This window comes from Ixodes scapularis, unplaced genomic scaffold (genome assembly GCF_016920785.2).
Source record: "Ixodes scapularis isolate PalLabHiFi unplaced genomic scaffold, ASM1692078v2 PGA_scaffold10__122_contigs__length_95168666, whole genome shotgun sequence".
Classification (NCBI taxonomy): domain Eukaryota; kingdom Metazoa; phylum Arthropoda; class Arachnida; order Ixodida; family Ixodidae; genus Ixodes; species Ixodes scapularis.
This window is the reverse complement of record NW_024609836.1, coordinates 11,001,569-11,027,924: the sequence shown is the minus strand read 5'-3', so window position 1 is coordinate 11,027,924 and position 26,356 is coordinate 11,001,569. Positions and strand designations below refer to the sequence as shown.

At 48.2% G+C, this 26,356-nt stretch overlaps 1 protein-coding gene and 1 pseudogene across 1 annotated transcript in view; one reads left to right on the top strand and one right to left on the bottom strand.

Annotated features, from left to right (window-relative positions):
* The window catches only part of LOC8043230, a 237,567-nt gene that overhangs the window by 208,533 nt on the left and 2,678 nt on the right, over positions 1–26,356 (bottom strand). The window lies entirely within an intron of this gene.
* On the top strand, positions 6,278–7,198 carry LOC121834883 (annotated as a pseudogene).

Sequence of the window (26,356 nt, the reverse complement as noted above, 5' to 3'; positions counted from 1 at the left end):
ACGACGGTCCGCGTGTGTTCGAGAGATTCCTCCGCGGGTCGGCGGTCGGCCGCGTTCGTGGCGCGCAGTGACGCCGGAATTCTTCGCTTGCTATTGGCTGACGCGTAAAGAGATGCCCCTCCCGTTTTCCGGGTCATCTCGGAAAAGGGGGGCGTGCCGGGGACTTTGATAGCAATTTTAGTAGGGAAATCCGCCGCGCATGACCGTAATTTTATGATTTTTAGGATCCTTAGGGCCTGCAGATTGAGTTACCGCCATAAATAGACCATCGCAGAACGCTAAGGAGGGCCCCTTTAAGGAACATTTATAAAGATACTAACAGAAACATGGCTAACAAATGAGGACATATTGCCGTACCTACAAGGCTATCATTGTGAAACTGTATATAGGAAGAAAAAAAAAGGTGGGCGGCGTAGCTAATTATTTGAAAGATAACCTACAGTATCAGATAATAGATGATCTAACCACAATGAATGAAAATGTAGAAAGCTTATTTGTAAAAATATCAGGCACTACAGTTATGTCGTGTACAGGCCGCCTTCGGGCAATGTTCATGAGTTTGTCATTTAATCAAAACGTATTTTGCGTTCTTGGACATAAATGCTTATTTATAATTCTCGGTAAAATAAATATAGATACTCTTTCGGATGACCTTTCCGCAAGAGAATTCCGAGACGTCATTCACCAGTGTGCCTGTGGTAATGCAATAACGATGCCTACCTGGATGACATCCGATACTGCAACATCACTTGACATAGGCCTTACAAAAATAGATAGTAACTTTATTAAAAATGCTGTCATCCTGCATAACATAAATGACCATTTCTTAATGTGTGCATTGGATCTTTTTCAACTAAAAAAATATAAACGAAGATTGAATGGTTTTGGCAGCGCAAAGTAAACGAAGAAACGTTAAGGACATGGCTGCCTGAGAGAGCAGAAAAACTGGGAAGACCTTTATAAAGAACGTGATACAATGCATGCTTATAGAAGCTTCCTGGTTAAATTTAAACGCTGCTATGGTACAGCTTTTTATTTTTGTGTAACTAAAGCAAAGTAAAAAAAAAGTTAAAAAAAAAAAAACTTGTACCCTTCCACTCTGTGAAGAAGGATAACCAGCGGAGCTGTATTGGGATGACTATATTGATAACTATATAGATTTAGATGGTTGTTGCTATGTTGATTGAATAAAGACATGTACACGTAACTTCGTGGTTGTTATCTTCTTTATATTCTCTCAATCGTTACCACAGTGACCACAGCTTTGTGGTCGCCGTGGTACGCCGCCATTGGTTGTACTGATATGGTAGACACATTCTTGCCAAAGGTCTAATCTATACACGACCGGGGACGCGCGGTCGGCACATTCACGTCCCTGTAGCATTTAATTCTGAACTATTCCAGCAGAAAGGACATAATCTACTTGCGGCTTGTCGCTTTTGCTCTCGTTGTCGCTCTTTGAGGGCACGTTTTTCTTTTTCAAAGAACTACGCGCGTCCCCGCACGTAGTTCTCTTTCATAGCAACTCCAAAGTGCAACTGGTGATAACGTCGCTAGGGCAATGACTACGGCAGAAGAAGGCGAGGAACCATAAGCGTAGACTATGGGGAAGCATCGGAACTCGTGCCCCCCCCCCCCCCCCCCCGGGCCTGGGTCATGATACTTACCGAGACTCTCTTTACGTACCATGTAACGAGCTTCTAGTAGCGGCATCTAAACAAAATAACGCCCACGTTGCCTTTATTGACAAAATACATAAGAAAAAGAATCCCAGCATGTTTTCGTTTGCACCCCCCCCCCCCCCCCCCCCCCCGGGGAAAATGGAAAGTCTACGCCGCTGCGAGGAACTACGATTGGTGGGCAGACTAGGACGTTTTATTCTTCTTTTGAGCCCCTCCAATCGGGAGCGAAGGAGCGCCGCCGGCGCACAAGTGGTATGAGGAGTGGCGGCCGCGCCGCGAATTCTCAATCTAGACGCTCTGTCCGTAGTAACTCTACTGCGTTGCATTTAAGGCAGAGTAACTTGAAATTGTAAGTTATTCGCGATTTCAGGCAACGGACGAAATTCTGGCGGCGAAATGCTACAAGTATGCTCGAGCCGTTCGGTAATTGCCTGTTGTCATTATTCTGTTGTAAACCTAAAAACACACACACACACACACAAAAACAGCGGTTCGTGGCGTTCAGTAATACACCTGCCTCAATAGATCTTTTTTTTTTTACTAAAGTTGAAGTAGTCTCGAGAGGACCCAGTTAGAAGATTCGTTCAGGCCACCTGTGCCCTCGTACTGCCTTTTGTGTTGCACTGTCACAGCATATCAGCTAATACGCAGCCCGCTTCGGTAGCGTGTGCGTGTTCACTAATTGCTTTTTTCGTCGAAGAGCTTCCTTTGTGCTGAGCTGGGATCCAGGTAAGGCTCGCAGTTCTCACTTTATTTATTACGCATTGCAGGCTGGGGTTTCTGTTACATGGGCAAGACGAGTCGGCGCAGACATTCTAGGTGTAATCCTACTTCATTTGCGTCATGCTAATTACAGTAAAACCTGACGCCTGTTAATTCGAACGCGTTACGTCGTGGTTATTATGAACGCTACCTTTCTGTACAGCCGTATATGTACCACCGTATTTACTCGAGTAATTGCCGCACCATTTATGAACAAGAAAGACCCTTGCGTCTGCCTTACCGCAGAGCACATATACAGTCAATCATCGCATCGCGCAAAAATAACATAGCGAATAACTAGATCGAGAACACGAATTTACATACAAATGCAATATTCATAGATAGCACCTTTGCGCGAAAACGTTATCTCTGTCCTGTAAACCGCAGGAATCGTGCTGCCGATCACGGTGATTGGCAAGCCGCATGCTCCGCGGAAAAGCGAGCACTAAGGTTTTCTTCATAAACAGTGCGGCTATTACTCGAGTAAATGCTGTATTCCAGACTGCCCTGATATTATAAAATCAAGTTAAAAGAAAACAATTTCTTCGTGCAGATTATAAGAAATATTTTTCCCCACACTTCCTGAGGGAACATGTTGCCTGAGCTTTTTATTATGTATACCGAAACGAGACCGTTCATAAGGGAAGGTGACTCTTGGATTTTATTTCTGTTGTTTCAAGAACCTAGGTTGGGTGCTTTTTACAGCCTGTCCATTTTATTAATAATTAAATATATTGCTCTTTATGATTGACTTGTTTGAAGCTGCAGAACCGTCGCATTCTTCCAGGAAGCCAAAAGAGATGGAAATACGTTTCCCCATTGGCGGCACAATCACAAAAGACGAAGCATTTCATTCATCAATGACATTAACAAAAAAAATTAAATACTGGAGCCTTAATTCTGTTTTCCTTTTCTAAACTATCTAATACTTCGGCACTGCAGGATATTTCTGTAAATAAACCAATTGCACTGTCCTGTGTGAATCCACAGTGCAGCTAGCGCGGTACCATGCGATGCATTATCGTGCCACACCCATATGTGTCTCGCACATTTCGCGGAGAAACCAACACCAATGTACGCTCGAAGAGCGACACACGTTTATTTTACACACACACAGAGGCCCCCTATAGGACGCGGCGTGAGACTCAGGTTGTGTGCTGCGACGTCATCGCAACTGCAGCCATCGAGCGAGCTATGCCCAAGACGTGCAGCTCTCTGTACTGACGAAGCCTAGCAGAGAGCCACGAGACGCGGCCGCCGAAAGTGAAAAGAGAGCGGCAGACAACGGATGAGAGGAGAGGCGTGTGACGGGTTCCCCGCTGCGGCGAAACGCCCAAACACACTTGACCCGAGCGATGGAACGTCCGCTCTTGCTCCTCGCGTTCTTTCCGCTACCGCTTCTTTTCTCGTCGGGTTTGAACCTCCGAGATCCCGAAGCGCGCGCGCTTCGGGATTTCGGAGGTTATGGTGTGAAAACCGTGCTTCGGGTCCTCGCCGCTGCAAAAGCTGTGCGCTGACTACAGGCTCCCCGAGAAATGCTCTTTGCTACCAGACCCTCACGCTCCAGATATGCGACCGGGCACTTTATGGCGCCGTCGTCGAACTGCCAGGTTTGTGAGTATAGAGGAGGCTATGGCTCAACACATGCATGCACTATAGCGACGCGTCGAAGCAGCTTGCGTTAGAGTTACGGGAGCCAGAGTCGCGCGTCTGTTTTCTACGCTCCGCCGCGCCGCTATTCGCCGAAATCCGATCACGTGGGGAACCAGATGCAGTGCCGTGCAGGAAAGTAGACGTTGCGCGCGCCCCGCCGAACGTTCCCCTGCTTTAAAGCATGCCGCGCGCCTCGAACCCGCGGCGACGCTATTCGCCGAATTCAGTCACGTGACGAGCTGGATCAGCATGCCATGCAGGAAAGACGGCGCTACGGGGAGCCGTGGCAAGCCTATTAGCAGCGAGATGTTTCGGTGGCGCTCTCGTTCGGTTACCTCTCGTGACGTCATTACCTTGCGAACAGCAAGTTTGATGGTGTTTCTAACGGGCATGGTGGAAGCCTGAAATCATAGCGCTCTCAAAGCAACACGGCCAACACCGTCAAAAATGAAGGTCTTGCATTTCTCTTATTTCCGTCGATGAGACATCCTTTGCTGACGTCATAGTCAGCATTCGCCCTATCGTGGAAGACCGATCACAGCGACACTTTCGATCGCTCACGCGTCGCCAATACAGGAACTCTAGCTTGCGTACTTGCGTTAAAGCCCCTCTATCCTGGGAAAAGTGGCGCCATTCATTGTTGTAGAAATGCTCGAGACACGTTCCGCGCGCAACTTCTGGAAACTTCATGGCGTCTGAAATCTAGCTCAGTTCCGCGCTGTGCCGCCATGATCTTCTCAAGGGCTGCACGTTGCATGTGCCTCGTGCATCGAAGCGCTTCGCGCTACTTTTGAAGCATGAAGGGGCTTTAGCTTGCGTGGCTCTGTTGTAGCGCGCTTGCTACGCAATAGGCGGACCAGGGAATGTATCTCGAGAAAACCACGGCGGTCTTTGGGGATTTCATTTTTTTCAAGCATTTGGCGGTGTAGACGATGGACGTCCTGCAACTACAACAGCTAAATAATTTCGAGTGGGGAAAAGCCCAGCTATCGCTGTCGAAAGTGCAATCTAGCAGTAAAACCTACCCACAAGAATTAGGAACAAAAGAAAAACTCAAATATAAAGACAAAGCCACTAAAGACCGACACCCCGCCACATGACTCGTGTTTATATAAGACTCATAATCACGTCATAAATGTTTTATTGCAATCGCTATTCACCGAACGCGCTGCGCCTCAATCGCGACAATTATTGGCGAAAGGGCGAGGGTATCACTGTATCAATATTAACGATGTACCAGGAAAGGGAATAAAGACGACGACGACAGCAGTTCCCACCCAGGTGTACGGACTGCTTCATTTGTCGTTCTTATTAACAGAACGGTACAATCACTGCTGAACTCGCCCTCTTACGGCGCCAAAGCTACCTGTGATACACGCGCGCATGCTCCGTTCGTTTTCTGAAACACGACACTTGCCAAGTACAACGAGCCCAGTGCAGCTGACGCTGTGAGAATTGTACACGGTATGCCACATTTGAAGGACAGCAGAGGATAATTCTTTAGTGCGGAAAAACAAATCGCCTCTCGCCACGCCCCTGGGCTTCGTGAACGGTGTTCGCCTGTGATTCTGTTAGACATTTTGGCCGCAGCACCACGTCTCACCCTCGCGGATTTCAACGTCGTCCATCTTCATGCGGGTCATAGGTAGCAGCCTCCGCTTTTTCCGCTACACGTCCTCTAGAACACCGTAACCGAGTTACCGCTCATTCACACTGGAAGCGGATCCGCGTTCGCAAAGAGATTGCGAATGTGGTCCTATAAGGATCCAGTACGATTGCACGCGCATTTGGTGAGATCAAATGCGCGTGTAATTGTAGTGTATCTTTATACAACCGCGTTCGCTACCGCTTTGCGAACGCGGATCCGTTTCCAGTGTGAATGAGCGGTTAGTGAGGGCTGTAACTTGTAGTGCTTGCTATCTTCCAATAGACGCTCCGATCAGACGACGCACTTTGAGGTCTGCTTGCGGCGTCTATCGGGGACATGACGCCACAACTTATAACCATCGCTAACTCGGTTGTTTGCGAGCAACGCGAACGACACATTATGAATTTATATTTTTGTCTCGTGATTAGCATGTTATTAAATTCCTTTCTTTGAACTTAGTATTTTTTAATTATATCGGTTTATTTGGATTTTTTAGGCTTTGTAACCAGCCTACTCGGGATCTAAACGTGCCATGGCGCCTCCACAAGTCTACAGAACAGTGGGAGACCTTTACCTTAGCACACACTTTACAGACCAAAACATTCGTTCAGCGTTAGCCTACAAGCCACACCAAGAAGACGTCTTCATTGTGAGCTATCCTAAATGTGGGAGCACATGGATGCAAAGCTTACTCTTCCACATCTTCAGCGGCGGCGTTCCACCCCAAAAATTACGATGAATTTGAGGCAAGAACACACTTCGTAGAATTCTTTGGAACCGAAACCATGTCAATATTGTCCCACCCAAGTGTGATAAAGACGCATCTCCCGTGCAAAAAACCGCTCTTTTCTGAGCACGCCAAGTACTTCTACATTGCAAGAAACCCTTTCGACTGCTGCGTCTCTTATTATCACCATACTAAATCATTTCCTGCGCACTTCTTTGAGCAGGGAACCTTCGACGAGTTCTTCGACATGTCCCTGGATGGAAGAGTTGAATTTGGTGACTATTTCGACAGTTTGTTACCGTGGTACGAAAGCCGACACAAATGTCTTCTTCTTGACTTACGAGGATCTCAAGAGGGACGCTAAGGGCTGGGTGCTGAGGATGGCTGACTTCTTGGGAGCGCAGTGCAGCGAATGGCTGCGAAGTGACCCTGACCTTGTCGGGTCAATAATTGAGAGGTCTACCATCGAGAGTTATGAAGAATTTGTTTGGCAGTACCGTCCAGGGTGACCACGTGACAGTCTATTCAAAAGCTAGGGAAGCACGAAATTCCTCAGAGGAATTTGATGAATCCGTCGTGGATGCTTTAAATAAGCCAATGGTGGGCGACTTTGTCCGGAAAGGCACAGTAGCGGACTGGGAAAACTACTTTTCTGAAGATCAAGTGGCGAGGATGAAAACCTGGATAGCCTTCAAAACAGCTGGTAGCGACGTCATGGAGTTGTAGAAGCATGAAAATATACCATGACTCAACAACGTTGACGCTAACACCCAACATTTCTGGGTATCTGCCACCAGAAAGGCTCAAGCAACAAAACAAAAACGCTTATAGTCATACCGTTGCACTTTCGGCAGCTTTTGCACGCCGTGCCTTGCCAATTAGCGTTATGTTTTTGCCGACTGTACGTGCTGAAGGTACGACTATTCGGAATAAAGAGTGATAGATGTTAATGTTATGAGAGGGAAATAAGCGTAAACGTATTACGTCGAGTCGTGTCAAAAATAAACGCCCAAAACCAAAGACAGCACCTGTATGTGCTCATGTTGCGCCATTTTTCTTGGCTACCACAGTATGCACTACATCACCAGACGGAACATTTACACCGTGAGCGCGGTATACACGTATGGTCGGTGACAGGTTAAGAGTTCAGGGGAAGTTCCTCCCACCTCCCTTCACTATAGCAGAGCGAACGCTGTGGAGGAGGCGACCTCATCTACAGCGTTCGTTCTGCTAAAGTGGGAAAAGGCGGGAGTATATTGTTATCCCTGAATTCTTAACCTCCAACATGAAAGGCATGGCTATTTCTACCCGGCAAGGTTGGTGGCAGAGGAGAGAGAGGGGCGGGGGTGCTACAAGATGAGGTTCTAGTACGGTAGTTCAAATGTGCAGCCGAAAGAATTATCAGCTCGAGCAGCAGATTTGTCTGTACGGCGCTCTGCACCCTGTGCGTCCACCACTTTCCCGAGACACAGTCATTCCCACGACAAGTCGTTTACCCCGAGGCACCGCAGAACTAAGTCTTGTCCCGAAGGCGGCCAGGGATCCAGAGACATGCGTACACCAGAGACTCCCAACACGAAGACGCACCCATCACCGAGCTTGGTTTCGAAAACTGGGAGCCAAGCACCTCCGCCTTTCAGTACCATAGGCCCTCCGCACTTATTGCGAGCCATACCAAAAGCACATAAAATAACCAAAGCCCCCGCACCAGCGTTTCGACGTCGTCACGGTGAGATCGAGCGCAGCTGCTGATTGGACACGAGTGCTACGTCATCGATCGGCTGGGCCTCGTGTTCAGTCAATGCGTCGAAGGACAAATTGTCTCGGACTGGGGTTCAATTGCTGAGTTGGATCTGTCTCAGCGTCGTCACGTTACGTGGAGATAGAGGAGGCTGGCCATAGGCTTTGAATGAAACCGAAACCAGTGCAAGTCCTTGGAATGCTCTTTGCTTTAGTTCAATACACGACCCCACGCTCTCTGCAGTGACGAGGATACCCGGTGAAGCACGTTCCGAGCAATTCTGAACGAGGTATAAAACTATGCCACACGTGCAGCTGATCCTATAGGTACCGAAACGCTGGGCATGTTTTTATATAACCCGGACAGAGAAGTTACCGATTTTAAAGCGTAGGAAAGCATATCAGCGCTAACCCCAACCATCGCGTCAACTCAAGTCATGTGAGGTAATTTTCTGCGAGGTGGTTCAGCAAGGTGTAAGTTCGCACTCCAGACATTCTCTGCTCCCTGGTCTGTTTCTGCATGGTCAAGTTTGGGCTATTTTGTCAATCCGCCCTTCTGGCCGTGCATTTCCCTGGTACATTTAGCACGGAAATTGACATCACGTGACCTGAACACCAATTCAGTTTCTCCGCCAAATTAACCGTAAAAATCGAGGTCTCATGACCTGAAGCTCACTTCAGTTTCTCCACTGAATTTAGCGATCAAGACCAATAAACAAATTCAGTTTGCTCCCTAAATTTAGCTGGGAAATGGTTAAAAAATATAGGTTATTTGCCACTTCCCAGGCGACTGATTAACATCTTCTAGACAAACTGAAACGATCTCTCCTTAGATGTTGCACTCCCATGCATGCGTTAAAAAATTTAGAGATGAAGGTCGATGTTAATTTTTGTTTTTATTCATAACTCGTGTCCGTGCCCATACTCTGTTCCATTCTCAACGCCCGTTCACACTCTCCCGACCTCTTAAAACTGAGTTTTGTGGTATGAAATGACCTGCCACCTACTGAGCAGCACGCCTACCTGCTGGTAGTAGACGACGAGATTAAAGATTCTTATACGTGGCACTCTGGCCTGCGGTAGCATCTCGTTCTTTCTGCGCCAACCTAACAAGCTGACAAGTGGGAAGTGACGGTGATGCTTCAAGGGGAAACCGTAAAGATTAAATTGGACACGGGCGCCGACGAAACAGTCATCTCGCCCTCCATCTTCCGGAAGCTCTCCCCACGACCGCGCCTGGTAGCACCACCTCGCCAGCTTCACGGACCGGACGGAACCCTTTTGGCAACACAGGGGGCAGCTTGCCTCAACATCACGTACAGAAACCGCACTTCGGTGCAAGAGGTTTACATCTTGGAAGACCCCCGTACGCCATTACTAGGAAAGCCTGCTATACAAGCTTTGCAATTGGTATCGGCGGTCAACGAGATCAGCCCAAGCTCCAATATTCTTGACGAATCTAACGTCGACGCAAGAACAGAGTTCCCTGCGCTCTTCAAAGGGCTCGGCAAGCTCCCTGAAGTATACCACGTGCAACTCCAAGACGGCGCCAAACCGTTCGCACTAACTTCTCCACGGCGAGTGCCGATCCCGCTCTACGAAAAGACGAAAGCAGAGCTTCAAAGAATGGAGAGAATGGGAGTAATATCGCCCGTCGAAGAGCCAACTCCTTGGTGTGCGCCGATGGCAGTTGTTCCACAGCCAAGCGGTGCAGTGAGAATATGCGTTGATTTCACAGAACTCAATCGCTACGTACTCAGAGAGTGGCACCCTATACCGTCCGTCGAACACACCTTAGGACTCCTTCAGAACGCAAAGTACTTCTCAAAACTCGATGCAAACTCCGGTTTTTGGCGAATTCCACTAAGCGGAGACAGCAAGCAGCTCACGACTTTCATTTCGTCGTTTGGACGGTTTTGTTTCAACCGGCTCCCTTTCGGAATTTCTTTAGCTCCGGAGCACTTCCAGAAACAACTATCGAGCATCCTGCAGGGAACAAGTGGTGTCGTATGCCATATGGATGACATTCTTATCTGGGCCTCCACTCCCGCAGAGCATAACACAAGACTCCGCACCGTTTTGCAGCGACTCTGCAACTCAGGTCTGACGCTCAACGAGGACAAATTCTCCTTCAACGTCCAAGAATTAACATTCCTGGGCCACAAAATGAACGAGCATGGCATCCGTCCAGACGGTTCCAAGGTTGAACCCGTCAAGGCCATGGACCCGCCTACCTCTAAGCCAGAGCTGCAGAGGGTGCTGGGAATGACAACGTACCTGGCTAGATTTGTTCCGAACCTAGCAACCGTCCTTCAACCACTAAGCTCTATGCTTAGCACTAAGCAAGAGTTTGTTTGGGGATCCGCTTAACAAGACGCGTTTGACAAGTGGAAGGCGATTTTATCGTCACATCCAGTCCTTGGAGTCTACGACCCTAGAAAAAAGACTGTAGTGACGGCCGATGCGTCTTTTTACGGAGTCGGCGCCGTATTGAGACAAAAGCAAGAGGCAAACAAATATAAAGTCATCGCGTACGCTTCCAGGCTGCTGAGCGACACCGAAAAAAGGTATACGCTCAAATTAAAAAAAAAGGGTCTAGCGCTCGTCTGGGCTTGTGAGAAGTTCAGCGATTACCTAGTCGGCAAGTTCTTCAACCTCGAGACTGACCACAAGCCTCTGGTGTCGCTTTTCTCAAGCAAGGCTCTAGACGACCTCACTCCGAGACTGCAGCGTTTGCGCATGCGTATGATGAGGTACAACTACAACATCACATACGTACCAGGAAAAGAACTTCTCGCCGCAGACACGCTATCAAGGGCACCTCTCAAAAACACTTTCCCTCTAGACCTAGAGAAAGACGCTGGCGCTTTTGTCCAACACATCAGGTCCACATTGTCATTCAAAGACACATGTCTTCGGTGGATTATTGACCACCAAAAAACAGACCTAGTCTGCCAAGCATTGAGGAAATACTCTCAACGAACTTGGCCCTGCCGGCGAGACCTTGACAACGACGTGAAGCCCTACTATCAATATCGGCATCAATTCACTGTTGAGGAGGATCTATACTTCTCTACGCCTCAAGGGTAGTGATCCCAGTCAAGTGCCGACCCGAACTCCTGAGACTTCTGCATGAAGGTCACTTCGGCATTGTGAAGACTCAAGCCAGAGCGGCAGGCTCTGTATGGTGGCCAGGTCTACAAAGAGATGTGGAAAACACATTAAAAACATGCCATCCCTGCATTGAAAAGTCGAAGAACAGGAACATTCCTCTGCTTCCGACTGAATTTCCCGACAGACCATGGCAGAGGGAGCCCGGAGCTCGCTCTTGTAGCTTCTGCTACGCTCACGGTCATGAAACGATTTTCCTACTTCTTCCTCCTTAGCTTTAATCCTCAACTCAAATGCGAATTGTGAAATCACTTGGTCGTGACATTCCTTGGGCACCGGTGCGATGACTCCTAGCTTCCACCGTGCTTTTTATGCACACCATAGAACTTGTCATTCCCCAGTGACAATAAGTTCCGCCAGGGCACTCATTGGCCACGAACGCGTATCCGGATATTCGTCCACGGATTGATTGTTGACGAGCGCATACGTCCGAGTGACGCAGTTCTCGTGTCCCATGCGTGAGCTGGACTCTGCTGACGTCAGTTTGGCGCCGGTGACGCGCTTTTGGAACCCCGGATGTATCATAGTGAAAAGGCGGAGAGCTTTCGAAGGCAACAAGGTACAAAATAGTCCGCTACATTTTTAAATGTTCGCACCGAAAAGCTGGCTTTTGACTTTCTAGCCTCTTTCTTTTGGCCAACTAAACGATATGCGATTAGTAAAGTCCCAATTTAAAATCATTCATCCCAACCCAAATTTCGTTTCATGGCCCTTTAATGGGACATGGAGTATAGGCACCGAAGGATTTCCACTGCCTGGATCCCATGCCATATTTTCAGGGCTTTGGCTGAATGGGTCAGGTATCGACGAATGGTCTTCAAAGGGTCATGAAACAATGTCGGGTTGGAATGTTCATGACTTTTTAGAGGCGTGCTGGTCCTATTCTGGCCAAAGTATACTCGCATGGACCGCCACTGATTCAGAAGGTCCTTGGTCGCGGTGAAATTGCGAGGATAAAAGGAGACTATTCCTTACAGCCTGGCCTTCGCAAAGCTTGAATTGTGGAATCGAAACCACACGCCTGATGAGAGTCGAGCGCGGCTCGTGGAGTGGACACGAGAACAGCGTCAGCGCTCGACTTCGGCTAGGAAAGAGTGTTGTAGGCGTTACCGAAAAAGGTACCGAAATACGTTACTCGTTACATGCAGAATAAAGGAACACGTTACCGACCTACTTTACCTCAAAATAAAAGGAACGCGTTACCGTTAACGTTACCGATATAAAGTAACGCACGTTATTTTTGCGTTCCGTTTTGTTTATAAATTGACGGTAACAGCGCGTTTTCGTTTTTTTTTTGTTTTTTTTTGTGACAGCGGTTTTTGATTTTGGCAAAAACGGCGTGAGCGTTGGGTTTTCTAAAGTGGGACTTTTTGCCTGGGAAAAAGACAGGCAAAGTTTGGAAGGCAGCTGGATTGAGTGCAATAATAAATGACTTGGCGCCGATACGCAGTCGCGACGGCACGAGCTAATCGGACCGATCAAGCAGCTCCAAAAGCGCAGTTCACGGGGCCATTTTTATGCGTATGATTGGTTCAGCATTGAGAGAACGCGTACAGAAACTTGACAACAATACGATGGTGCCCTTTTGACGCTGTATTATTGAGACCCTCAGTTCGTATACCGTTGGCTGCGTCTGGACTTAAAGTGAACCGAAGTATAGAAACAAGAAAAAAAATTAAGTGTACTTTTTTTTAGATGTTGAGAAGAATATGTAATGGCTGACGTAGTTGCTTTACTCGTTACACATTCTTTCCATTCTTACGTTACTTGAAACAAGTAACGTAAGTACGTTACCGGTTACGTTTTGTTGAACATGTAACGACTACGTTACAACGTTACTGAAAAATGTAACGCGTTAGCGGTAACGCGATTACTTGTAACGCGTTACAGTCAACACTGCAGTCATAACGATAAATCCTTGGCGGGCGCTCGGGTAGTGTCCAACGACCTGGATGAGCATCGTACCGGAGTGCAATAGTGTTTCGCTACTGCATGATGCACGTTAAAGACCCCTGGCTAGCGGTTGTACTGCACTGGCTAAATGTCTCACCTACAGCTGGGAGACTCGCCGCCTGTTGATGCAGACCAAGTTCTAGGCTGTATGAACATACACAAACCCCTTTTTTTTTCCACTGCGGTGATGAGAATGGTCGAACTCTGTACTCCATTCACCCTTAAGCTGAGACTAGAAGCACCGCCTTCAGCGCGAGCTTTCTACCCTTGCTAACACAAGTGTGAACGCGCAGGCACGCGCAACCAAAGCATTGCTCTAAAAACAGCACGTAGCGACGTCATAGTGTTCTGTATGAATGATGCTATACCATGAACAGGATGAAGCCGAATGCCCAGCCTTTCAAAATTGATCGAGCAAAAACAAAAGCAATTCTTAGAGCCATACTGTTGTGCTTTCTACTCTTCTTGCACTTAGTTTGTTGTTTATTTAAAGGGGCGATGCACGATTTTTGTACTTTGCGGGAATACCGCTTAGGACAAATTCCTGACGTTAATGACCTATAAAACACACGTTCGTTTTACACCACAAGCAATATCAGACCAAGAAAAAAAATAAAGAAAAACGAGCAGCGTTCACCCCCTTCACTCGCGGCCAGAACAAGCGGCCACGTGGTCTGAAGCCGATTATATGCAACTCATATTGATCCTACAGCCCCGCGCTGTGGTTGGCAAAGTACAGGACACGCGCTGAGTTCCAGCCATTATTATAATTCGGTTATTGGCTGCGTTTACATGGATGCAACCGTAGCTCATCGAATCGTGGTTTGACTACTTTTGATTGGTAGCAGATGAGTAGAAGGGTAAGAAGCAGGAAGACAGGGTGCGTGTGATTGGTCCCTTTTCGATTCCGTGCTCTGTGATCGCATTCATGTAAACCCAGCCATTGGTTACGTTTACATGAATTCGATCATAGCGCATCGAATAGAGCAGGGACCAATCACACGCAACATTTCCTCGTACTTCTTCGTTTTCTACCCATCTGCTACCACACAAAACATTCAAATCTCGAATGGATGTGCAAAGGTCGCCTCTATGCAAATGCAGCCATTGTCGTTATTGCAGTGATTGGAGAAGGGCAATGATACGGGCCACTGCCCGAATGCTTGTTATGAAGCTATTGATTATCACGAGCCCCAATCGAGCGCTCACGCAATGCTCGGGTACAATCTATGAGCCGCATTCAAATACCGTCACTGGGGAATACTACGACCCGCAGGCTACGTCATCAAGTTGTGCGACGAACAGATAAAAAAAAAACGCGTGCTTTTCTCCTTGAAATTACACTGCAACAAATTAGTTTCTTGGTCAGGGGAATTGCGTGCGAGCACGCATTCGCAACGTTCAGCGAAGGTGGGACCACGGTGTGAAAATCGCGCTCCATAACTCCTGGATGATTGGCTTTACCATAAAAGGTGCTTGCCTACACCCTCCCGGCGTGAAAAAGTAAACTAAGGCTCTAATCCCACTCGTATATATCAAAACTAGAATTTCTTCCGCGTTGCAGTCCAAGACTGTTGTTCTACGGCGATCATTCAAATGACAGTAACTTCGTTAGGCGCCGGTACGCCCCAATATAGACGCTTTGCAGCAGCTGTGCATGGACGCCGCCATAACTGACCTTCAGTTTTTGTTTCTATTATTTCGTTTATTTCACTTCATCATTACCATAGCAGGCCAGGTTATTGCCACATTAGATTCAACTGTGTTTTTTCTAAAGCATCGGCCTTTGTGGAGGATCGTCAACTACCGTTTCAGTTGCTCGGCATCTCGGTAAGACAAGAGAAGGTCAGCAATGGCGGCTGTGATTTGGCGCGTGTGCAAAGCGTCTATATCGTGAACGTTGCGAATACTTGGGTCCCACTAGTGACAATAAGCTCGTGTAATGTGAAAAACATTCCAAGCGAATATTGTTTCACCGCCCCTTTAAAGGGGCCCTCCAATGACTTTTTTACTCCTTTTTAATTTGCACCGAACCTGAGTGCACTAAACGTATGTAACTTAATGAAACTTTTTTTCTCTCGAATTTTGCTTTATTTTAAAAGTTATAGGCAAATTAAAATTACAAAGACAAGCAAACAATAACCTCCTTCATGATGTCTATGGCCGCTTGAGTGGCCGTGAATTAGAGGACGGGTAGTGAGCACAGCGAGCGCTCATGGCTGCCGTACTCCGTGTCGACGGCTCGAGAGGGCGCCACTAAAGCATGTTCTGGATAGGCTGTATGAAGCGGAGCAGCCAGGGCGGCTCGCGTTGCATTTGCTGCGCGATTAAGCACTAATTCGGCATGACACTTTATTGGCCACAAACGGCAGCAAACACGGGGTAAAGATCAGTTCAGAACGGGAGCCACCTCGCTCGGCTGTACCTCGAAACGGCCAAACAGCAAGCCAAACCTGCGCCGAAGGCCTTCGGAGCGCTCGGAACCGGTCGGATCCTCGAGTTCGTAAACGACCGCAGCGCCGTCGCGTACATCCGGGACCTTTCTACGCTTGCCACTCGTCGGAGCCTGATCCCACTACTCCTTTCTAGTATGCGCCGCTTTTTTTACCGCTTGGTGGCGGGTATGTCGACGGAATATTTCTGGCTTCCGGGCTTTATAAACTGCATTTGTTTCTTTTCTGATCTAAAATACTGAACAAAAACTACTTTTATGAATAATTGAAACGGTTCACGCCACCTATATTTTGTATTTCGACTAAAAAGAAGCTTTTAGCGGCTCTGATCAGTAGAAAGCCCCAGGACCAAATACCTCACAGTTCGCGCGCTTTCGGTACCGCGGGTCGCCCCCGTCGGTGGAGGAGGTTTCCGCGTCGTCCGGTTAAAATATGACGCACTGATATTCAGTTATTCTCTCCGTGCCCTCTGGCTTGCCCGAACCCCAAGAGACGTGGAAACCGCAAAAAAAGGTAGACGCTTAAATATGATTGAAGGGCCCCTTTAAGGCCATTCTTTCGCCAAGTGGAGGTGTTGAAATTAAGCTCATTTCGTATAAACAGCGATAGACATAAATTCGACGACAAGGAAACAAACTTCAGAACAATAATTGCCCTCGTGCTCAAAAAAAAAAAAAAAAAAACGAAAATTAACAGTTTTTTTTTTTTACTTTGCTCATTTTAAGCGATTTTTTGGGGAGTAGCACAGCATGTACATTGTACACCCCGAATGTGAACGTTTACGCCCTGAGAGCGTAATCGCAGACAAGGCCTCTCCTGCGGTGGAAGGTGTAAACTCCGCAAGGGACCTTCCGAATCTCATCAACGTCACAGGCGACGGACGCCACAGACCCGACCGACACCCTCGGACGACGACAATCGCTCCCCGATTCTCAGCCCATAGAACGAAGCGTGGGATTTCTCCCAAGCAGCGACTCCCGCTCACCTCGGAGTTGTGATCAGACAAGTTCCATGGAGGCGAACCAAAGCGTACGGGATTCTTATTCCTCAAACCAGTCGAACGAGAAAATCCCAAGTGAAGCGGAAGTAGAGGTCGCGGTCGGTTGAACCGCCCCCAAGGGTGCCTAAGCAACTGGCCTAAGTCCATTCAATAGCGTTCAAGGGTGTCCAAGTACGTCAAATAGCGCCTCTTCATTTTTGTTTGTCGTTGGGAGTATGTCCCTTCAAACCGGAAGTCTCCTCTGGCGGCCGTATAGGGTTCTTGCACATGACGTCATTTCCGATGCCCTCCAGAGAAAAGGGGAAGAAGGAGCTCCTCTCTTATCAGGACCCTCCTTTGTGCCGCCCGGAGTTGCACAGGCGTCGCTATTCTCCTCCCAGAAGATTATAGGAGATTAAACCCGTCACTCAAAATTCTTACAAAAGCAGCTTCCCTCTCCTCCTTTTACTTGGTGTTCAAAAGTATGCGATGTGACGTCAGTCCTTGCACTGACGTCACATCGCATACTTTTGAACACCAAGTAAAAGAAAAATAGGGAAGCTGCTTTTGTAAGAATTTTGAGTGACGGGTTTAATCTCCTATAATCTTCTGGGAGGAGAACAGCGACGTCTGTGCTTATCCGGGAAGCACAAAGGAGGATCCCGATAAGAGGGGAGCTCCTTCTTCCCCTTTTTTCTGGAGGGCATCGGAAATGACGTCTTGTGCATGCCACGTGGCTTGCACAAGACGTCATTTCCGATGCCCTCCAGAGAAAAGGGGAAGAAGGAGCTCCCCTCTTATCGGGATCCTCCTTTGTGCTTCCCGGATAAGCACAGACGTCGCTATTCTCCTCCCGGAAGATTATAGATTAACCTGTCACCCAAAATTCTTGCAAAAGCAGCTTCCCTCTCCTCCTTTTTCTTGGTGTTCAAAAGTATGCGATGTGGCGTCAGTGCAAGGAGCCCATACCTCTGGTGGCGTCATGTCGCCTCCATAGGCTTCCTAGCTCTACGGTACCCCCTTGTGCTCTGCGCCTTCAGCCCAAGAATGGCCGAGGATTCAATAGGGCAAGCAAGTATTAAAAAAATGCCTGTGTCTATTCTCGGTCGCAACACTCTTTCTCTAAGAAAAGAATCACAGTCTTGTACCCGTTGGTGAAAAAGAAAAACTCGAACATAGCTTTACTATGCTGCGTATATTCACGTAGAGCTACGCATGGTGGAGGGAAAAATGAACGCTGTATCTGAAGATACGTCGGACGTATCCCGATCCCAAAGTCTAAAGATACGTCGGACGTACCCGAAACCCGTAGTCCAAAGATACGTCGGACGTATCCGGATCCCAGAGTGTAAAAATACGTCGGACGTCGCCGGTGAATGGCCACCGGTCCGTCGGACGCACCCGCTCCAAGCTCGCGAGTCGCGCTTTCTCGTACTTGCATTTACGACTAGGGATGTCGCAAACTTTTTTCGAACGGGATTTTTAGGTTGAACTTTCGGGGTTCGACTGGTTCGATGAATCTTGTTTGTTTGTTTGTTTATCTTTGACACAATTGTCAGGGAGGCGACTGGTTTGACTTTGTGGACAGTGCGGCCAGACCTTGATACAAGTATTTCTAGGTTTCTAGAACTTCTTTTATGCAAAAGGTTATTTTTATTTTATGAAGAGCTGCAAATAACAGAAACCAACTCTAATCACTGAAGAAGTTAATAACTAAATTTATGGTACTGCATTAACTGAAATCACCAGTCAGTGCTGCCCTTAATTCATCCCTTAGCCATCACCATCCCAGCCTTTCGAGCATGCGCATAACAGTCGAACCTGGACCAGAGTCGAACCTTTGTCTAACTTTTCACAAGAGGTTCGAAAAAGTCCAATCTGATCAAACTCGAACCTCCACCAGTTCGCGACATTCTTATTTACGACTACAATAAAAAAAAAAAAAAAAAATCGATCAATTTAAGCTTGTTACAAATCAATCTGTTCCAATCCAGCTTGAGTAAACGGGTAGTGCAACGATTTTAGCGTCTAAAGAATTGGCAATTTGTATTGTTTATATTGTTTATCCAAGCACAAGTGGCCAAAAACGTGTCACCTTGACAAAGAAAAACTGGTATTCCAGTGAGTTATTACAAATAAGAAAACGAAATATTTGCCTATCTACAGCTGCATGTGGTGGTTTAACGAAACTGATATGTGACGTACTCTGCTGGATCCGCGGAAGTGAGTAAAACTTGTACTCGTCCGCTGCGACGCTCCCTGTCACCCCCGTGGCGAACCGTCTTTTGTGTCGATCGCTCGCCGCGACCTTCGACGATGCCAATCCTTTAAAAGTCGATAGTCGCAGAAGAAGCGGCTGGGGTCTCTAAACAGAGAACCCAACGGGAAGCCACGTGATCCCCCAGAGTACGTCACTCGAAAGGTGACGTGGAGGGTTGAGAGGCACTTTGACCCTTGATTTGTTACATTTTTTTACATAAAAACTAGCGCTCGCAAGAAAATACGGTTTTCTGTTCTTCGTTCCGTGGGTGACACAGGTTAATTTCCGCAGCTAATTGGCCAAAGTTTGAAAATCGTTGCACCCCTCCTTTATACACTCCGTGCGACGCGACTGGCGCGCCGCCGCGCGGCCGGTACTGAAAGTAGGCAGTGAGAACCCCAGAGAAAACGAAACCGAAACCACGCCGCGTTGGTTGGTACGGATTGAAGTCGGAGCGGTGCGGTTGCGCTGGGTTCACAGTATGAAGTGCTGCCTGTGCTGCGCCATTAAGTGTTTCAATAGTTATGCGTCGTATCTCGTGCGGACAAAGTTTCACAGTTTTTCACCTCGCCGATGTTTTGTGGGACAGCGACAACGATGGAGCCGTGCCGTACGACGCGAGAAATTTGGTCTCCCGATCATGTCTGCCACTGTGTCGGCACGGCTGACATATTCTACACTGCCGCTTTGCGCTCTGCGTTTGTTTTCGTACCAGTAACGCCTACGTGTGTCAGCGCCTATGGAACGAACTGAAAGGCCATCCCACATTCGCGGTTATGCAGTGCCAATTTCGTTGGAGGAATGCCCTCCGAAGAAGTTTCGTCCCCACCGTACGTGTCGATAGTTTCGGACAAGTATGGCACGCAATCTCTACATCATGAAGAAAGATTCGAACGGTAAAAAAGTGACAAATATAAATCTAAAGAAAACAACAATGAAATTCGAAATCACTAAAGAATCGATGTTTGAGTATGGAAGTTTATGTGGTGAGCTTTCTTTCTTGATCAGCCTCCTTTTGGATGTGGAAACGCTGACACCCCGAGTTCTGTCGACAACATTTTTTTTTCTCGGCTTTAGAGCCACCTATTGCAATGTGGTTCGAACTGGAAGTACCGTCCGCTGGTCCCTTCCTACTTGTAAAGTGTGCACCTCCCACGATGAGTGGTATTATCTTGACAGCCTTTGACGATCAAAGCCAGTTCCCATTTAGTTACGCCGCCCAAACTAAATTTCCACCTGGTTTCGCTATGCCAACTCTTTTTGGTACAGTGAGTGTTGTGTCAAGTGACGGTCATGTCAAAGTACCTGTGCGCCGAAGATCAGCACCTCGCACAGCGGGTTATTACACAACAGCTGACCGCAAAAGCCCTTGACGGCCAAACCGTGTGTTGGCTGACAACTTTGGTTTCTCGGCTTTGTAACCACCTTTCGTAGAGTGGTTTCAATTGGAAATACAGTCTACTAGTCCCTTCCTACCTCTAAAGTCTCCACCTCCCACGACCAGTGGTATTCTCTTGACAGCCTTTTCACGGTCAAAACCGGTTCCCTGTGAGTTACGCCGCCCAAACCAAATTTTCACCTGGTTTCCCTATGCCCCCTTTTTTTGTACAATAAGTGCTGTCTCACGTTACTGTCAAGTCGAAGCACCTGCGTGCCCAAATCTGCACTTTGCACAGCCTGCTATAACACAACAATTTGGGTCCAATATTGGATATCCCGTACAGCTTTATTTCTTTATTCGTTAGAAACCTAACTTTCACACCAACTGTCTTAATGAAACTTGGCACATTTCGTGCACAAACTTAGTGAACATCTCACTCAACTCCAAATATTATTGTTCCAGCAGTCCTACGTTTACAGCGACGAGCAAAATAAATTTGCTACTCAGAGCAATTATAGTGGCGGCCGTCCTGCTTTTCGGAAAATTGCTCTAACTCCTTTTTCGGCCGCAAGTAGAGAAATTACCCCTAAGAACGACCCAAACTCAATATATAAGAAGTGGAGAACAGCTAGATGCCCTTCTTAGGTTTGCCCCAGCACTCATGCAACGCCACCATCAACGTATCGGCTCAAGAAGCAAAAGTTTCGTCCGTGCGCGCTTCCGCCGCCACAGCTTGGCATGCGAAAAGGCGCCGCAGGCTGCTGAGCGCGCCTCACTGTCGAACGCCAGCTCCTCCGCTAGCGGCGCTGCGCGCGTTTTTCAAAGCGCCCCCTATAGTTCCCGCACGGAGTGTATAGTCTCCCACCCCTGGCGAGGGGTCTTTGTTGTGGTCACCTCGGGAGGGGAGGGGGAAAGGGGGGAGGGGGGGGGGGGAAGGGGTAGTGTTTATATTATATTTTGATAAGCCAGCTTGTCCTTATATTATTAACATGCACAGGCATCCAAACGCTGGCACAGCGTTCGGCTAACGGAAAAATTAATAAAATATTAAAACCCAAACTCTGATATAAACCGAGAAATGAATTAATAGAATTACAATACTAGGTTCGGAACGGTGACAAGCAAAAGGTCCACGCCCGGTGTAAAGTCAGCAGAAAAAGACGGCCACACGAAGAGACTAAAACAGAAACAAAGAAATTGAATAGAGCGACAAAACAAAGAAATTTAATAGAGCGATAAGCTTTAAACACAGCAATGAACGTAACGAATGTACGAATGATATGATCGGATATTTTTTGTTGGCGCAAGAGAGCGGACGGTTCTGCTTCGTTGGAGTTATTGGACGAGCTCGGCGGCCCCACGAGGTCAGATAGGAAAGGAAGAATTTTGCGCTGACTCATACGAGCATCACGTTGGTCTAACTCAGGGGTGGCCAAGCAGCGGCTCGCGAACCGCATGCGGCTCTTCGAGTGTTTAAGTGCGGCTCGCGGCTCCCTTCCCTACCCACGACCGGGCTGGAAGCGTGCGCTCTCTTTCTCTTCTTACGGCCTTTACAGTCACCCGGGAGTCAATGGCATTTTTTCTCCGTATATAGTTCACTTGCTTGCCGCCAGGAGCGCAACCACCTCACCCCACTTCACCCCACTCGGAGAGTCCCTTCGAGCTGCTTAGCTGGTGTTCGAGCTTCGTAGGTTGTTTTGGCAACGGTTTTTCAAAATACTTCTGACTAACCAAGCAAAGACGGTCACGGACAGAAACGAAAAATCAGCTGGATATGTGCACAAGCCCTCGAGGAAGCCCTTTAGGCTGTAATATGCACTGTGCGAAAATTGTACAGACTACTACACCCTCATTTAGAGCAGGTGGCCGACTCCATGTGCGGCCTATGAAGTGATGATGCAGACCACGGCAATAGATAGATTGGGCCTGCTTACATTTCACGAGAGTGTACGAATTATTTATCATTTAAAGTTCCTCCCTGTAGAAGGGGTCCGTCTCCTCCTGTTCCTGAGTTGCAACAGAAGTCCTGGGGGTAAAGACGAGTACAGTTTTTCCGCAAAAGCATTCGCTGTTTCTACTTGCTACTTTTTTACTCCCGAATCTCTCGGAGATGTGCGTCAAATATTCACCGTTTAGGGCTCATCAGAAGCGAATTATATAGCGGCTGAAGGTCTAAACGTAAGGATCAGGCGTCAAAGGCTATAAAAATCTCGTCCGCAAGTTGCGACCCGCGCTGAGATACAGTGTCAGACGCGCTTTGTGCAAACGGCGAAGTGTAGCCCAGGGGTGAGGTGACAGCGCCCCCCGCGAGTTGCGGCGGGAGGCGGCGATTACCCCGATTGCAAAGGCCGTAAGAAGAGAAAGAGAGCGCGCGCTTCCAGTCCGGCCGTGCCCTACCCTACCCCCCTCCCCCCCCTCCCTCCCCCCCCTCCCTCCCCCCCCCCTCCCCCCCCTCCCTCCCCCCCCCCCCCCCCCGCCGCCCTCCCGGTCACGCGAGCACTTCCCGAAAAAGAGAAATGGTACGCGTTTTAAATTAAAAGAAAGGTTGCGGTTTGGTAGTCTGCCTTAAGCGCGATCCAAACCAACGCTTCTTTTTGCGCCTGTAGGTCGTGCAGCTGCGGATGTGACGTATTTTCGTGACGTCGCGCCGCTTCTTCGCTCCTTCCGGGCGCGCACAAGAAAGTTGGTTGATTTCAACTTCTTCTCAACGCGCACAAAAACGCGCGGTGACGTAGCAGGGCGCTCCTGTGTCCCGGCCAATCGGTGGAGGGCAAGCTAGTTCCGGCTCCGCGTTTCTCGCCGTCTGGCTGCCCTCTCCTCCCCCCCTTTTATTCTCTTCAAACATGACAACGCGACCTCTCTCTCTTTCTCTCGCCGTCTGGCCGGCCAGTCTGTCGCAGTTGCACTTTGCTTGTGTGCTCGTGCCTGCGTGCGCGCGTGCGCGCTCGCCCGAAATTTTGCCCGTCCAAACCAAAGCGCACGGTTCTGACTCAGAAAGCGCGCCCGGAAACAGCAAAAACGCCACGAAATGCGTCACATCCGCAGCCGCACGACCTACAGGCGCAAAAAGAAGCGTTGGTTTGGATCGGGCTTTACGTACAGATGGACTGCTTTTGACTCGGAGGGATTGAAAGTAGTTCGAGTTTCGTTTATTGTTCTTTGCCCCCCTCCGCGGCTCTTGGAAGTTTTGTGGCTTTTTCTGTGGCTCTTAGGCCGGGTCAGACTGGCCACCCCTGGTCTAACTGGACACGGTAACCAAAATCGAGGGGTGCGACGCGAAAGCGAGCGACACGTCACGGGAACGCGGGTGGTGTGGTTTTTAGAAAACACTTTTGATCGCAAGGACAACAGAAAGCCCTCTTTGTCGAAGCACAATAGACCGATCTCACTAAGTGTTCGGCGCATGCGCGACGCAGCCATAACTTTAGTTTACAGCAGGCCGCCGTGCAGCAGGCAGACGGCCGTGCGTGCGAGGGCTCGTGCCGTTTCGTACTCTACACGCGCAGAGCTCCAGCGCAGTTGTCGCACGTGCAGGAAGAGTAAAGTTCTCTCGATGCATTGCGGCAGCGGTGGCGTAGTCAAACTGGCTGGTGAGATCGGTCTATTACTTTTACCCTGTGTACTATCTATTTTTCCGCCCATAGACGCAAAAAAAAAAAAAAAAAAAAAAAATAGTGGTTCTGAAAAGACAACGCATTCACTGAGAGAGGCGAATCAAACTTTGATATACAAAATTAGAAGTCTAATTTGACCGAAAAAAAATTACTACAAAGGTCTGTTGAAAGAGTCAATTTCGATAGTTGAACGTGGTACCGTAGTAAATAAGCCCTCCCTGTGCTTCGAGTCTGAGTGGGATAGGTTTCCTTGACCCCTAAAGTGTGGGTTGGTTGGTGTCCGGAACAGACCCAACCACTTGAACAGCATAATTGTGTCGTGCTTATTTATTTATTTATTTATTTATTTATTTTGCTTATGGTTGTATATAAGCGTGCAGGTCCTGTACAACGGACGGTGGTCTTGAGTTAACGTATTTTGTAGGTTTACTGTTCGGGCCGTGAACTATATGCTGTAAAATACGGCTTCGCCGTGCTTCGTTCTCCAAGTGACATATACGCTGTCTGCTTTTGTGTGCTATCAATACCCGGCCGATTGAGTCAACGCAATCCGCTTTCCAGAGACGTTGCCATGCCGACAATTACAGGGTTCATTTAGGCTTAGGAATGGTCAGAGTCGAAAAACTATCTAAAAAATGCGGCGAGGTCACTGCTCATGCTTTGCGATTTAACTGAGGTAAGGCAAAGCGAACGCCTCCTGCACCATTCGTTTCTGACTAACGCGCCCGATATTGCAGCTACAACGACATATTATTTCCAAAGCGGGCGGCGCTCACTCACTGGGGCACCGCCATATTTCCCCGCACCCCTACCGAGTCCAGTCACGTGATTTCAAAATCCCTCTCCAGGCACTGCGGCTAACTTTAGCCGCGGTTAGCGCTTCGAGCAAACGGGCCCTGGAAACTGATTCTCAGGGACATTTTTGCTTTGTCCTTGAGAGAGCGTAGTCTGCAGATCTCCCGCTTCCCCCTTTTCCCTGTGAAAGCCACAGGCGAGGGAAAGAGAAAAGCCCGCTTGGGATACACGAAAGAAGGCCTCCGGCAAGAGGGGAGAGATTCCTCCCCTTCTCTCTATTCGCTCAGGTTATGGATGTGCCTTTCTCTTCCCACGTTGTTCCATATCTGATCCTCCAAATGTTGTGTGCTTGTCACAGGTTAGCCAAGGGAAGCTTCAGTCAGAGAGGCCTCACTGACGGATCAAGGTGCTCGGCCCAGTCTTCGGAAGTAGACAGCTAGCTAAAGTGGCTTTGTGAAGCGTCGTCACGTCACGTCAAACCAAAATACACTGGTGTTTAAAAAATAGATGCCGAGAAACATCCCCCGCCTCTTTTCCTAAAAATAAACACCGGAAAAAAAAAACATACCCTAATCATTACACGCGCCACCTTTTTGGAAAATGTATGAATTTTCAGAAGAACAGCGAGTTATCACCCACCCCTGGAAATGCTGTGAATACGGAGCTCGCGACCCGTTTTTCCCCGTGTCAGGTTGCGGTGACTATACGAACCATACGGAGGTCAGAGGACGTCCGTGAAAAATAGAAAGGAGGCAAAGAAGAGCTGCTTTGTGCACGTTTCATTCCCTATTTCCACGACCCCAAGGACGAGGGACGTTTGTGCAAAAGATAACGATGATGATACGCGTAAATCAAGTAAATTTCCTGTCCGTAAAAAACGAGGTCTGTTCCTAAAAAAAGAAGTGTACAAACAAGCATAACTCATTCACGGACCGCGAGGTCGTGGAACACCCAGTCTTCAGGAATGTTTCCAGGGAAAGTAAGGTCGAGGGATATTACTTGAGTCCTAAACCCAGAAGCCTGAGCTAGCACCTAGTGCAACCAGCTGCAACTGGTATCCAACTGGTCCCAGTCTAACTGGGACCCAACTGGGGCAAGTTGCAACTAAGACCCAACAGGTCCCAGCCTAACTGGGACCATACTGGGACCAGTTGCAACTGGGACTCAACTGGTCCCAGTATAACTGGTACCCAGCTGGGACCAGTTGCAACTGGGAATTGTCCCTTAAACCATTTGAACTGGGACCAGTTGGATCCAAGTTAGAAATTTTCACCTGGGGAGGTTCATAGTCAGGGAAAATGAATACACAGGGTGTGTCAAATAGCGGCCAGGCTCTTTAAATCGACAGAAAAAATCGGTTTCTTAACCGCGCTACGATTTTGTGCAGCGTTGTCCACATATGGTGCTTTTTCTTTTTTTTTTTTTTGTATAATTTGCAAAGAGCGAATTCACCTGAAGAAAAGGCAAAGAAAGAAAAAAGCTTAACTCCTATGGAAACGTGCTGAAGTCACCGGTCTTCAAACCATAGGGCACCGTTT